Genomic DNA, 12,812 nt, shown 5'->3' with positions numbered 1-12,812 from the left:
TCCACTTTCTCTCTCGCATTCCCTCTCATTCTCTCCCTCTTTCATTCTCTCTGTACTCCTACCCTTCCCCTTTCTTGCTGTCTAAATCTGCAAGGCTCAGCATTCCTCTCCAAAAACACTAAAAAATTGAGGGGTGGGGGTGGTGGGGGGCGTGGAAACAGGGCAGGGGTGGTGTGGAATCCAGGATGTACCATAAAATGGCCCCCTCCCAATTAAAAATGAGGGCTTTCATTTTTTTTTATTTCTGAGCAGCAGCCCAGCCAATCAGATGCCAGCGCTGGGAAATACAGCAGTAACAGCAGAAAGGCTAGTCGGAGAGAAACTGCAGTGTGTGTGTGTAGTTTTTTCCCCCACTGATCTAATCAATTTAACACTTCGGTCCTGAGGTCCGTGCTTTTGTGTGAATGTCAGCATTGAATGTGGAAACAGAGCAGTGCACTCGGGATGGTGCAATAGACCAGGCTCACCTTTTAACGGGAGAAAATAAGGGAAAGTAAGACTGAAGAACACCTCCCCCTGAAGTGCAGGTTTCCTCTTTTTCTTTAAGACTCTTTCAAAGTGTCCTGAGCGCACTTCACAAGTTACTCCAGGGAGTCAAGAACCTTGCAAGGTAAGTCACAGTTTCCTCCTCTTTAAATACAAGCTGGCTGCTGCCTTTCAACTGTTTGTTTTCAGTCACTGCCGTTTTTAAAACCCTCTGCCGTCCTGAGGTGTTCTTGCTTTCATTTAATATTTTTTGGAGCGACAGTGGCAGCAGAGAACAGTGGTAACTGCGGCAGATGATGCGCTTTAGATTTTCTGGATTGCTGCGCATTAAAAGCCCACAACCCCATCGCAGGAGATGGGTGAAACAGAGTGGGACTTCCTCAAGCTCCCGGGCAAGTTTCCCTGCGTGGGGATGACAAGCACTGCAGTATTCCGTTTCCTACAGAGGATGTTTCCGCATCCCTTTAGTACCGAGCTGGGAGCGTGGGCTTAACCCCTTGTGGTGTGAATGCAAAACTAAGCCACACTTCTAAGAAGTGACTAACACTGCTGAAGGTCACCTTCGGGCCATCGTGGTAAAGTAAGCAGTTGAGTTTGAACACTGTGCAATAAATAGGGATTTAAATGGAGACATGAACTGTGGAGGGTTGTCAAGTAGCATTTTAAATAGGCTGACATTGCAATTAAGATAGTCCACTGAACTGCTATTTAAGAATTAGAGAGAAGGTCTCTGATTTTCTAATAATTTCACTCTACATAAAAAAACTGACATAAAACCACAAGGGTGAGTGGTAAATAAAGTAAAAATATCTTTTTTCCAAATATTTTAATGATATGCATAATAGCATAGGACAAATATGATCGCACGTGTGCATGTTTTTTCTCATTGCCTATCAATTTTAAGAACAGTGACAACAGCAAAAGGCAGAAATACAATATGATTGAACACGATGCTGATCAATTAAAGGGAAGCTTGCGGCAGGGTGGGCAGGTTGAGTCATAAACGTCACAGCTATTGAAAGGAATTTGGCATCATTGCCTTTGACTGCAGCAATGGCACAATGGGTTTAGAAACAAATATTTTGGTGACAACGCAACAGAAAAGAGCCACAGCTGATGATAAATCACTGATATGTTAGTACCTGACCTGAATCAAAAAGAACAGAAGTGACACTGTAGGCTGTAAGTTAGATTCCCAGGTGGGACACTGGCGTTGTACCCATGAACATTTAAGTACTTTAACCTGACTTCTTAAATAAATAAATGGATAATGAATTTTACATAAAGAATGTAGCTGTGTAAGTTGAACGAAGTATTTTGACCTGACTTCTGTTTGTAAATAAATGGGTTTTACATAAAGATTGTAGCTGTGTAAGTTGTTTTGTGTAAGAGAGAGCATCTACTAAATGCCTGAAACGCGCACACACACACACGCACATATATATATATAATGTATATATATATATATAAAATCAATGGGTTATGACAGGTGGATGTGCACTGACGTAAAGATAAGATCACCCCTATCACATAGCATACACACACGTACGTAGTGACGTAGTCATGATGTGTTCCTTTTTAAGGAAAGCTTTAATGAAGATGTTTTCTTCTAGTTACCTCTCCGATGCTTCATCTGATAGAATTATCCACTCTGGCCAGTAGTGAGTGCTGTTTCTTCTTTTTTCCTGAAAAATGATGCAATGAGTAAAGTAAATTTTTAAGTATACCTGTGTGGTGTTAAGAGTTACACCAATTTTTCTACAAGGATCCTTTTCACCAAATGAAGTGAAAGCTTATTAGTGTATGTTTTTTTTTTTTACTGCATCCATCACACAGAAATGTAAATGTAATGCACGTTTATCACTGCTGAGGGAAAGAGAAACGAAAGGCTGGTTTTGCTCCTGCTGGGTCTCCTCTAGAATGCTCCAACTTCATCCTCATGAAGGGGGAGGGGGTGTGATAGATCAGTATTGAATTATCGAGTTTCTCTTCATCAAGTGTTCAACCTTTGTGATTTTATTCTCAGATCCCATCTTGTCAAAGGTCACCATAATTTCCATTTGTGTTTAGTGTACACTTGCAGGAGAAAGAGCACATACTTATGTGATGTGCAATTACTGTGCCAGAAATTGACATGCTTTCTGCACTATATATTCCACAGACAAATTGGCATAATTAAATGAATTAATCAACTGATTTATTCATGTTATGTGTTTTGACTGGAGAAATAAATACCACATTTTCTTATTCATGCAGTTTTTCTGGAGCACAATTTCTCTTAATGGTAACTAGTTTTGCACTTATTTACTTTTTTAAAAAAAATTATCAGATTATGCCATCCCTATTTGTTTTGCATAGTCTTCCAAACTGAGAGAATGCAGGTTAATGAACCGCTTCTTCTGTTCTATATAGCCTACTTAAAGGGGAATATGTGCACAGTAAAATGCCCAGTGTTAATTCTAACTCTAACAGGTTATATGCCCAGAGTGGACTCATATAAACTCTGTAAGAGTTCATTTAACACATTTTACAGTGTGTGCTTAGTCCTTGAATTACTATTCAGTCTGAAAGGTAGATGAACCATGCTTTATAGTCCATGTTTTAAAAAGTTTGGAAATTACGAACATGCATGTTTTTGATCTCAAAGCATATACCTGTATGAAGAACACAAAAGTCTTGTTAAATGAAGGCTTCAAATATACTCTTGATGGTCTCTTGAACTAGCAATGATAATGTTCATCTGATCTGCTCTTATTTCATTATTACATTTGAAAACAGAGGACAGTGCTTGGACATAATAAAACATATTGAGTTACAGCCAAATTTGAGTTTTAAATCACTACATAAAACGACAAATGTAAAAAGAGAAATGTCTCCATGGACAAAGAGACAATGCTCAGGCTTTTGAATAGAATTTTTGTCAAGAACCTTTTTGTTTGGATGTTTATAACACATATGCACATTCCAATCCACACATAATTTGATAATTACAAAATGTTTACATTGGATTTGTTGCAAGGGCATTGGCTATTTATGCTGAACTGTAATGATGATCACACGAAAGAATGGGACCAGCTGTCAGATATGACAGTACTGGATACTGGGAAAATAATTTTTTTAAAGTTACTATAAATGGGAATTTGAATTGGCTCTAACTAAACAGATGGTCAGCGATGTGCTCTTAACATTTATAATCTCATCTCTTTACCTTCAAAATGTAAAACAGTTTACTTGACAAATCTTATAAGTATTCATCAAGGCATGAGGCCTGGATAATCAATGATCTATCCTTGGGCATGTCTTTTGAGGAACATCCATGCTTAATATAGAACGGGAAACTATTCACGATCAGTTCAGCCAGAAACATCTAAAGCAACGAATTAGAAAGGACAGTGGGAACACAGGGAGTTGACCATCTTCATGCAATAAAAAATCTGTGGCTTGGTGTGGTTTTCACTACTGTACGTGAAGCAGCTTTGTGGGAGAAAAAAGGACGAGAATAATTTCACTAAATGCCAGCATTCTATTACATGAAGGTTAAATCAATAAATGTGTTGCTGGAGGGTCAGTGGGAGCATAGTGCGTGGTCGTTATTTCCATACAAAGGAGCACATTGACACTTAGTAGGCTACCCCTTACACACACAACCCGGGGTTGACACGGGATAGTGAACATGGATTCAAAGCCAAAGAGAGGTGATGACACAATATTGTTAAAAACATTTTGTTGAAAGGTTTTTACAGAGTCAAAAATGTGCAGCATTATGTGATGGGCCATTTATAGCACCAAAATATTTACGTATGTGTGTGTGTGCATACGTGCGTGTGTTTGAGTGCGTCTACGTGCGTACTGTGTACATATGCATGCATAAACAATGCAGAGGAACACCAACTGTCACCATGGAAAGTGACATAAGCAGTATGTGTAATCCCAGGTGTCAGATGAAAGGGAACACAGAGTAGGTATCAGGGAGATGCAGTTTGTTGGCAACGTAGCTCTGTGCACTTAACTTCAGGTCTTATTTAGCGCTCTCAGAACAGGGCAGCTTGTTGCTAAAACATATGGAGCTGCAGTTAGGGTAGCTCCTAGGGTTCTGGACTTGATTCCCAAATGGGTTGTATGCTATAGAATAGCTTGTAATGCTGCCGTATCATAAGCAAGTAACTTAATTGTAATAACCCAAGCAACTTGCATCAGGTTCAGTGTATGAAGGAGCACCTATACCTAGGACCCTCTGAGCTGATTTCCTCTGTAACAGTAGTCACCAAAAACTGGCCAAAGTAGCTCATAATTAACTACATGACAGAAGCTAGTGCCAAAACCAGAGTTAAGGACCTAGCCATATACCAAAAAAAAAAAAAAAACAGTTTCACTGTTGGATTTATGAAGAGTTGTGCTTGTCCCGAAAGGCAATCAAATAATGTGACAATTAATACAGATTAATACAGCTATGTTACTACTGATGTGACCGTTGCAAAGTCATGCAAAGCAAACTAAAATATCTTAAAAGTAATGTTATGTAATGTAAGCAACAACTATTGTTAGTAAACTACAAAAATGTATTCAGCTAAAGCTAAGCTAGCAGGTAGGAACACTAACAAGCCAGAGAAATCTAGATGACATGGAACACACTAAAAATACCATTGCCGTAAACCTTCAAACAGAACTGCATTGTCATTAGGCTTAACTGGTGTTTTAAGCAAACATGCTATAAACCTTTTAAATATAAAGTATTTATGATATCCATTAAGTCATACCAATGTGACTTTCTGCAGCCTCTAAATGTAAAGATTTCAGTGAGCATTTGACACTTGGAAAGCGAATTTCTGCACTCTATGAACAAAGCAATCCCTTGCTCAGCTCCTGGACTTGAACTTTCTTTACAACGGAAGAATTTTTAAAGGGATTCTGACCCTTACGCCAGAGACACCCACACTGTGCTGAAGCCTGGGTTCTGGAAACAAACTGTGACATTGCAGCAGTGGAGATGAAACAGATCTGAAGATCTTTGCTTCTCTCACCTCTGCAAACACAGTCATCCATCTCTGCTGTTGTTCTCGTCTTTCATAAGAGCTCTAACTTCTCTGCGGTGCATTGATCGGTTGCCTTATGCTTGTCTTCAGAATTGATCAAAGGCTTTGCATTACATTCGGAGATCCTGGTTTTTCAGATGAGGCTCTGTTGTTCAGACTCAACATGCAGCAGAACGCCAGGGTCACCTTACCCAGGATTAACTGCAGGAACTGAAGAAGCAATTTGATTGGACACCTACATCAGATCTGAGGGTTTGCGTTCACATAAATGCCAAGCCATCCTTCCCGGAACGTGTGCAGGAGATTGCACTCAGAAACCCACAATCTCCACATGGATTACACGATCAAAGTGGGGGACAATATACATCTATTGAGGTTGAGATCAATTGTGTTTCAGTTCAATCAATTCAAGAAAACGAATTGAAATTCATTGGAAAAATTCCCATTTAAATGAAAAATGTCCTGTGAGGGCTTCATCCCATTAATGGGATGAATTTAAATTCATATGCTGAGTTGACTGAACTGAAATGAAATTGACCCCAACCTTGACAACAGAGACCGGTGGATACAGGAATGAGGAAAGCACAGGGTCTCTTAGAAACAGTGAGCTATGTGATTGTGGAGGTGGCTGTGGCCACATGGGGGTGCGAGAGAGCATGTGCATGCCACGTGCAGATGAGTGGGTGTTATCCAGGTACTGCAGCACTCTGCAGCAGCTAGCCCCTGCTCTGAGTCTGTCTGTACAGTGCCAAGCTGCACCGCGGCAGAGATTACTGGGGAAGATCTGGGAAGGAATCTCCTGCCTATCTCACTCTGTGTCTCCCTCTTGCCCATTGGCCATAGGCCTCAGAGTTCCGGAACCCCTGCCCCCTCCCCTCCTGACGGAGGATTTATGCTCAGTGCAGGACAGACTGGGGCTACCCCATCCATAGCAGCGCATCTCAACCACAGGCGGAACAGCGCAGCCTTCACACACACACACACACACAGACACACACACACACACACACACTCAAATTACATAAGCCTCTCCTCCTCCTCCCCTGGCCTCATTCCTCCAGTGGGTGGTAATGTATTTGGGCTGTGATTTCAGCATGGCGAACTCCTCACAGATGCACCAGTGCACTCATTCAGTAAAACCACGACTGAGCCCACCGGCCATGGATTTAAATAACCAGGCAATGAAAGCATCCAACCTCCCACAAAAGCATTTCCCACACGAACTGCCGGTGCTCGAGAGTGAATTGTTTAGTGTAACCCGGTACCTAGTGTCTGGAATTTCAATTTCAGCTTTTGTTTGTTTACCTGACAGCCGGCATTCTGCGCATAGCTGTCCGGACGGGTGCCTCCAGAATACTGAAATCATGCTCGATCCGCATGATCTGTGATTCCAAGGACACCCAGCTCCCACACGCTCTTGGTGAATTGGTATCACAGGGGAACGGAAAAGGGTCTCCAATTCACAGCTACACTTCCAAAGCAGATTACTGCCAGGTCTGGGTCCTTCAGACCCTGGCAGTAATACAGTTCTCAGTGCTTTCATTCAGATGCTGTGCTCTTGGCCTTGTCCATGCAGGCGCTTCCCAGCTGTCTCTAGTGTGTGGTCTTCTATTGTTAATATCTTTCTTTCCTTTCTCGGGTGCATCACCATTGGTAAAGAGATGGGCATCTTTCATATGTGGATAATTACTTCCGTTTCATAGTGTTGTACTCGGCACTATTTCCCAGAAGTGTTTCTCAAACACCTGCTCACCACTGTGGCAAATTCTTTTCAAGTTTTTAACCGTTTGGCTCTGGGTTTTCTGGTCTTTTGATTAATTGGAGAAAATAAATAAACAAAAACTGTGTTGAGCACTTTTGTGACAATTGGACAAATACAAATACTTTTTTATTGATTAACTGATGATCAATCTATTAGTGGCACGATTATTAAACAATGCTGCAATAATTGTGTCATTATTGGCAATACGATGTTGCATCTTTGTACCATTGCCACTTTCATTATTTTACAGCACTTATTCTGCTCCATTTAAAATTCCTGGAAATGAAAATGGGTTTATTCACCATATTGAGCTAAATAATATTTAATTGTTCTTCAAGTATGAAATATCTGGCACAAAACTCAAGTGTCACTCAGAAAATCTTTGGCTCCAGAAAGTGCCTTGCACTGTAGGAATAAGATATTTCAGTGAATCCTAATAACACTGCCACCTATGTGTCCACTGCTTTTGTGAGAACAACTCCCAGCAGCATTGCATTCCATCACTGCTTACCAAAATAATCAGACAATTTTCTGTCTGTCAATTATCCACCACACCAGAATTATGTGACATACACATAATGTGTGATAAGGACCCCTCCAATTCAATCTGATAATGTGCAGGTACTCCTACGTCTGCCTGCAGACCATTTCAACCATCTATAAATAAGTGATATCAGTTTCAAAATGTGCATGTTCTTGCATATTTAAACAATGTTAATTCTTTTAAAGGTGAAATGTATTTTTAAAATTCTTTGGTAATTCTTAATGCTTTTTATAATTTATTTTTTATCAATTTAATTGCTAAATTATCTTAATTATTCGCAGATCTTTTGCAAACCATATGAGGTAAATATACGTCTTCTACTTTGAAGTGGAAATATCTGGGGATATTAAGGCTAAGAAAAGCAATATGACTGGTATTCCACATCCACTTGTGCTACCGGGGATGCCTGGGCATCTTGGTGATGGCTGCGTGTGTGGTGATTGTCGCTTGATGAGCGACTGCAGCATGTTTTGGTGATTATTGTGCGTTCTGGTGATTGATGTGTGCATCATGGTGATTGCAATGCATGCAGTATGAGGAGGTGCGTATCCAGTGACGCTGCGCAATCTGCTGTCTGGAGCCCGAAGCAGTGTGCCGCATGCAGGGAAGCCACTGGCAACAAGACGTGCAGCCCCGCACCACCGTCACGATGCAGAGGGAGGAGAGGGAGACAGAGAAAGGGAGAGAAGGACAGAGCAGAAGGAGGAGAGAACAAGAGAGAGCAAAGGGAAAAAGGAGAGGGCAGAGAGAGAGATGGCTGAAGAGGGAGAACACAGAGAGAGGTTGAACAGAGCGAGAGGGAGAGAACAGAGAAAGGGAGCAGGAGGGCAGGCTGCAGCCAGGACTCCGGAGTGCTGCATTGTGCTGCATAATTAATCCTGCAGGGGAGGGGCTGGAGGCGGACCTTGAGGAGGAGCTGTATCAGCTGGAGCCCTGCAGACTCCAGACTGCATGTGAGAAAGAGTCAGAGCAGAGGGGCAGAGAGAAGGAAGGAGAGCAGAGAAAGAAGGAAGGAGGGCAGAGATAGGGGAAAAAGCGATACCAAGAGCAGTGAGAGAAAGAGAGGAAGATGGGGAAGAAAACAAAGGAAAAGGGAGAAGAAAAACAGCAGAGGCACAGACACAGAAAGCATAGAGAAAAAGAGGGAGTAAAGATGGAGAGACGTGTTTGAATGCTGATCCATGTCCACTTTTAAATATCTTTCAAATACTCAAATACCAGAGCTGGTCAGCTATTTGTGTGACAATAACATTGACGGGCAAAAATACAATGGAGCATTCTGAAGCAAAGAACCCCCAAGCGCGATTCCTAGTTATGAGCATTACTGTTCTGTATGACTGCGGCAGAGAATGCCAGAGACGAACAGTCAATGGGCAATCATCTGTGAGTCTGTGTGTGAAATGCAAGGGATTTATGGCTGACCTTTTCAAGCAGCTTTCACTCCTTTTCTGCTGCTTTCCCTTTTATCTTCCTCACTGCCAATATCCTTCTATTATTTCAAGTTGCATCCAAAAATGTAACCAATCACAAGTAGGACTGATAAATCAGTTTAATTTTTGAAAGTATGTTTCAATTTATTTGAATACAACAAAACTGTTTAAAATTTCACACATTTTCTTGAAATTTACAAGAAAAGTGCAAATCTTTTATGCAAAAGTTTATGTGTAGAAGACTTATGAGAATGTTTTTCACTTGTAATTAATGCAAAACAATTTAAGACCATAAGGGTTTGGGCATTGACTGCTTCATATTGATTTTGGATGCATTATACTTAATCGAGTCTTAGTGCACTGAGACCACATCATCCTGAATCCACCTCAATCGACATTGTCTCTGCTATTGCATTTCACCAAATTAAATTAAATATATTTTCAGCCTTTTTTTGCCCACCTAATCCTGCTGTAATACTATAAGCAGTTCTACCTGTCCTGAGAACATTCACAATGATTCCCAGGAACCGAAAAAAGACTTTTCCATTTACTAACTCAAGTTTATTAGTTGCTGAGTTATGGGACATTTACACAACGTAGACCTAGATAAGAGCTTTAAAACTGAAATGTAAAAAAGACTAAATAAAATGGACGTGCAAGATTTTTCCATTTTTCCTTCATATTCCTCTCTGAGTCAGTAGATAAAAGCATGAACTGATCCAGCACTAAAATACATCAAACACGCATATCTGCTAAATCCATTCATTTCCTGGCTGCACTGAAGCACCATGCTGTGGTCTTTTATTGACAAGTGGATGGAAGATGTGATGGTTTAATCTCTAAGATCATTATTGAGTTTTTATTGCCTGGAGAGAGGAGAGGAGGAACATGGATTCCATTATGCAAAGCAGCCATGCCCTTATCTGCGAGGAGCAGCTTCTGTTGAGAGGCAGGTTTTGTTTTCCTCGGGTTTGCAGAGAAAGCAGAAACACTTTCCAAGACTGGTTGTCTTAAATTTTATTTTTAACTCGAGGCGAGGCAGTTAAAAACACAATTTAATTGGCACATAAATGTGCTGTGGCACTCTGCAGAGGCCTAATTGGCACATAAATATGCTGTGCCACTCTGCAGAAACTGCAGGAAGGACGTAGCGGTTCATGTAAATAAACTGAGCTGTTCGGGTCGCCGCCCATGGTTCGGTTCGGTTGCTTCAAAAATCATTATACGGCTAAGCTATGTTTTCAAAAAAGGGACCCAAGCTTTGTTTTCCATTTCGATACAGTAAAATACTTCACATATATTTTCAAGTATAAAACCTATTATTCGTTTAAGAATTCACATTCTTTAATCTGAGATTCAAATTAATTTCATGTCTTGTTCACGTAGTCTAATGCAGGTTGAGTTTATGCCACATTTTTTGTTAAAGGCCTTAGCCTATAATGTAGGTATTATTTTCCATTTGAAAATAAAAAAAATGGCACTTTTGATTGGTTCCTTTTGAAAGTAAACCTATTTGTTCTCAAGCGTTTGATAATGATTCGATTACATTTTGATAACCATTTTTAAAAACGTTTGATCAAATAAATGAAAATTATATGGGCATTGGCAATGGGGCTATTTTGCTTTACCAAAACATACATAACAAAAACGGAACTGAAACCATGATACCAAAACTGTGAACTGAGTCTAGGTTTTGTGAACTGTTGCACTCCTAGCAGAAACCTACAGTCCTTCCTATTTTTAGACCTGAGATGTTCTTTCCTGTCACAAGATCTGGGGTGACTTGAATTTAAATCACTACAGGGCACCTTAGGCCTGGTCCTATATTTATAAAGCATCTCAGAGCAGGAATTCTGATTTAGGATTAGTTTTTCCTTCAATCGTAATGTACGAATGAGGACCAGAGAAACATGATCCTTGATCACCACTGTTCACCACTGAGATGCTGCATAAATATAGGCCCTGGATTCAGTCCTACCCAGACATAAGCATATTTTAAAAATGCTTTTCTGATCTAATCCATAACATTTATTAAATTTAATTTACATGCTGATTGATATTTTGTACACAAGTTTTCTGGAGCATTTATGTATGTGTATGTAAATATAAAATACATTCTTCTCACATTCTCCATCACCTACCAGCATCAGCTGGAAACACCGCAATGTTCAGTAAGGTCAATTTTGCACATTTCAACCTTGTGGCAGAAAAGAAAGGCCAGCTTCCATGCTGTAGGAGGGAAGATTAGCAGAGATGGCTCACATTAATGTTGCTCATGCATTAAAACAAGGACGTTGTTATCAAAGCTAGTTCAATCCAACGGCACAATTCTGAATGAATTGTATTTATGGAAGCCTTTCCCAACGGGGTCAGGTCAACATAACTGCGCATCTGGCATGGGGTCAGAGAAAGAAGACAGGTTTCTTTCTGAAATAGCCTCCGGCATTGCAGGGTAATGCTTCCAATTCTGTACATCCTCTAAAACTCACATAGTGCACTACAAACTGAGAGTACTGCAGCTCAGGTAGAAAATTAAACACCAAGTTCTAGAGTGCACAGAAAGTTCATTTTCTATTGTCAATAAGGAGACCCTGATAGTTGATCTGACAGTTATGAAGTGAATGCAGACAGTTTACTTAAGACGCTTTAAATATGGGACAGCATTAAGAATAAGAAGAGGTTTGGGTCATTGATTAGTATCCACCAGTGTACTGCATTAATGCTAATGGCGTTCCAGGCATCATTTTAATACGCCTCCTTTCATAAACCCCTTCTGGAGTAGCAGTTATGCAATGTCACACTGTGTGAAAGTATTTATGTCTCATGCCATGTAGGATTGCAATATCACAGTGATTCTATTTTTGTGAGGTCATTGCAGTGCAAGTATGGTCATTTGTATTTCAATTACCCTTTGAAAGCAGTTATAACAAAGAAAGGGATTCCTGTATAATGTGTTGTTATTAAATATTTATGCCTGATGTATGGTAATATAGTTACTGAACTCCATTGCAGATATATACAGTTCTTATTTAGCTTATCAAATATATACTGTACTCTGATTTCAGCAGTGTGGCATAATGTGTTGGTAAGTGGGCTATTATCTGAAAAGTTGCAGGTTTGTTTCCCAGGCAACATACTGCCATAGCACCCTGTGTCTAGCATCAGCAACATACTGGGAATGTATGTATGTATACAGTGGTGGGTGTAATAATAAACCGAATTTAGATTCAAACTCAAATTTAGACCCAAACAGACGCTTTCTAACAGAGGACACAGAGCAGTAGACACAACTAAACGGCATTAAAATGCACAAATGAAGAGTTATTGTACAGCAAATATAAGATGCCATAAAGAAACAAAATAAGATTATGAAAAGTAGGATAAAAACTAAAGGTGATTAAGTACTTGCAAGTGTGTGTGCATTTATACTGAATAACCTTGGACAAGCATTCAATAGTTTAGGAGCCTGTGCATTGAAGTCTTAATCCTCACTCCTCTACACCATTTAAATATATCGGACTATGATCTCTGTGGTGCCAGAATTGACCAGCAAGCTC

General features: G+C 40.1%; 1 protein-coding gene across 1 annotated transcript in view; it reads left to right on the top strand.

Moving 5' to 3' along the window:
• Positions 1 to 284: 284 nt before the first annotated feature.
• Positions 285 to 12,812, top strand: part of LOC118207780 (synaptotagmin-2-like) — a 102,664-nt gene continuing 90,136 nt past the window's right edge. The window contains exon 1 of the mRNA XM_035381810.1: positions 285 to 610. The gene's annotated coding sequence lies outside the window, so the exon portion shown is untranslated. The remainder of the gene's footprint in view (positions 611 to 12,812) is intronic.

The sequence above is a fragment of the Anguilla anguilla genome, chromosome 11 (assembly GCF_013347855.1).
Source record: "Anguilla anguilla isolate fAngAng1 chromosome 11, fAngAng1.pri, whole genome shotgun sequence".
Taxonomy (NCBI): Eukaryota; Metazoa; Chordata; class Actinopteri; order Anguilliformes; family Anguillidae; genus Anguilla; species Anguilla anguilla.
Note: the sequence above shows the minus strand (reverse complement) of the source record. Positions and strands in the feature narration are given on the sequence as shown.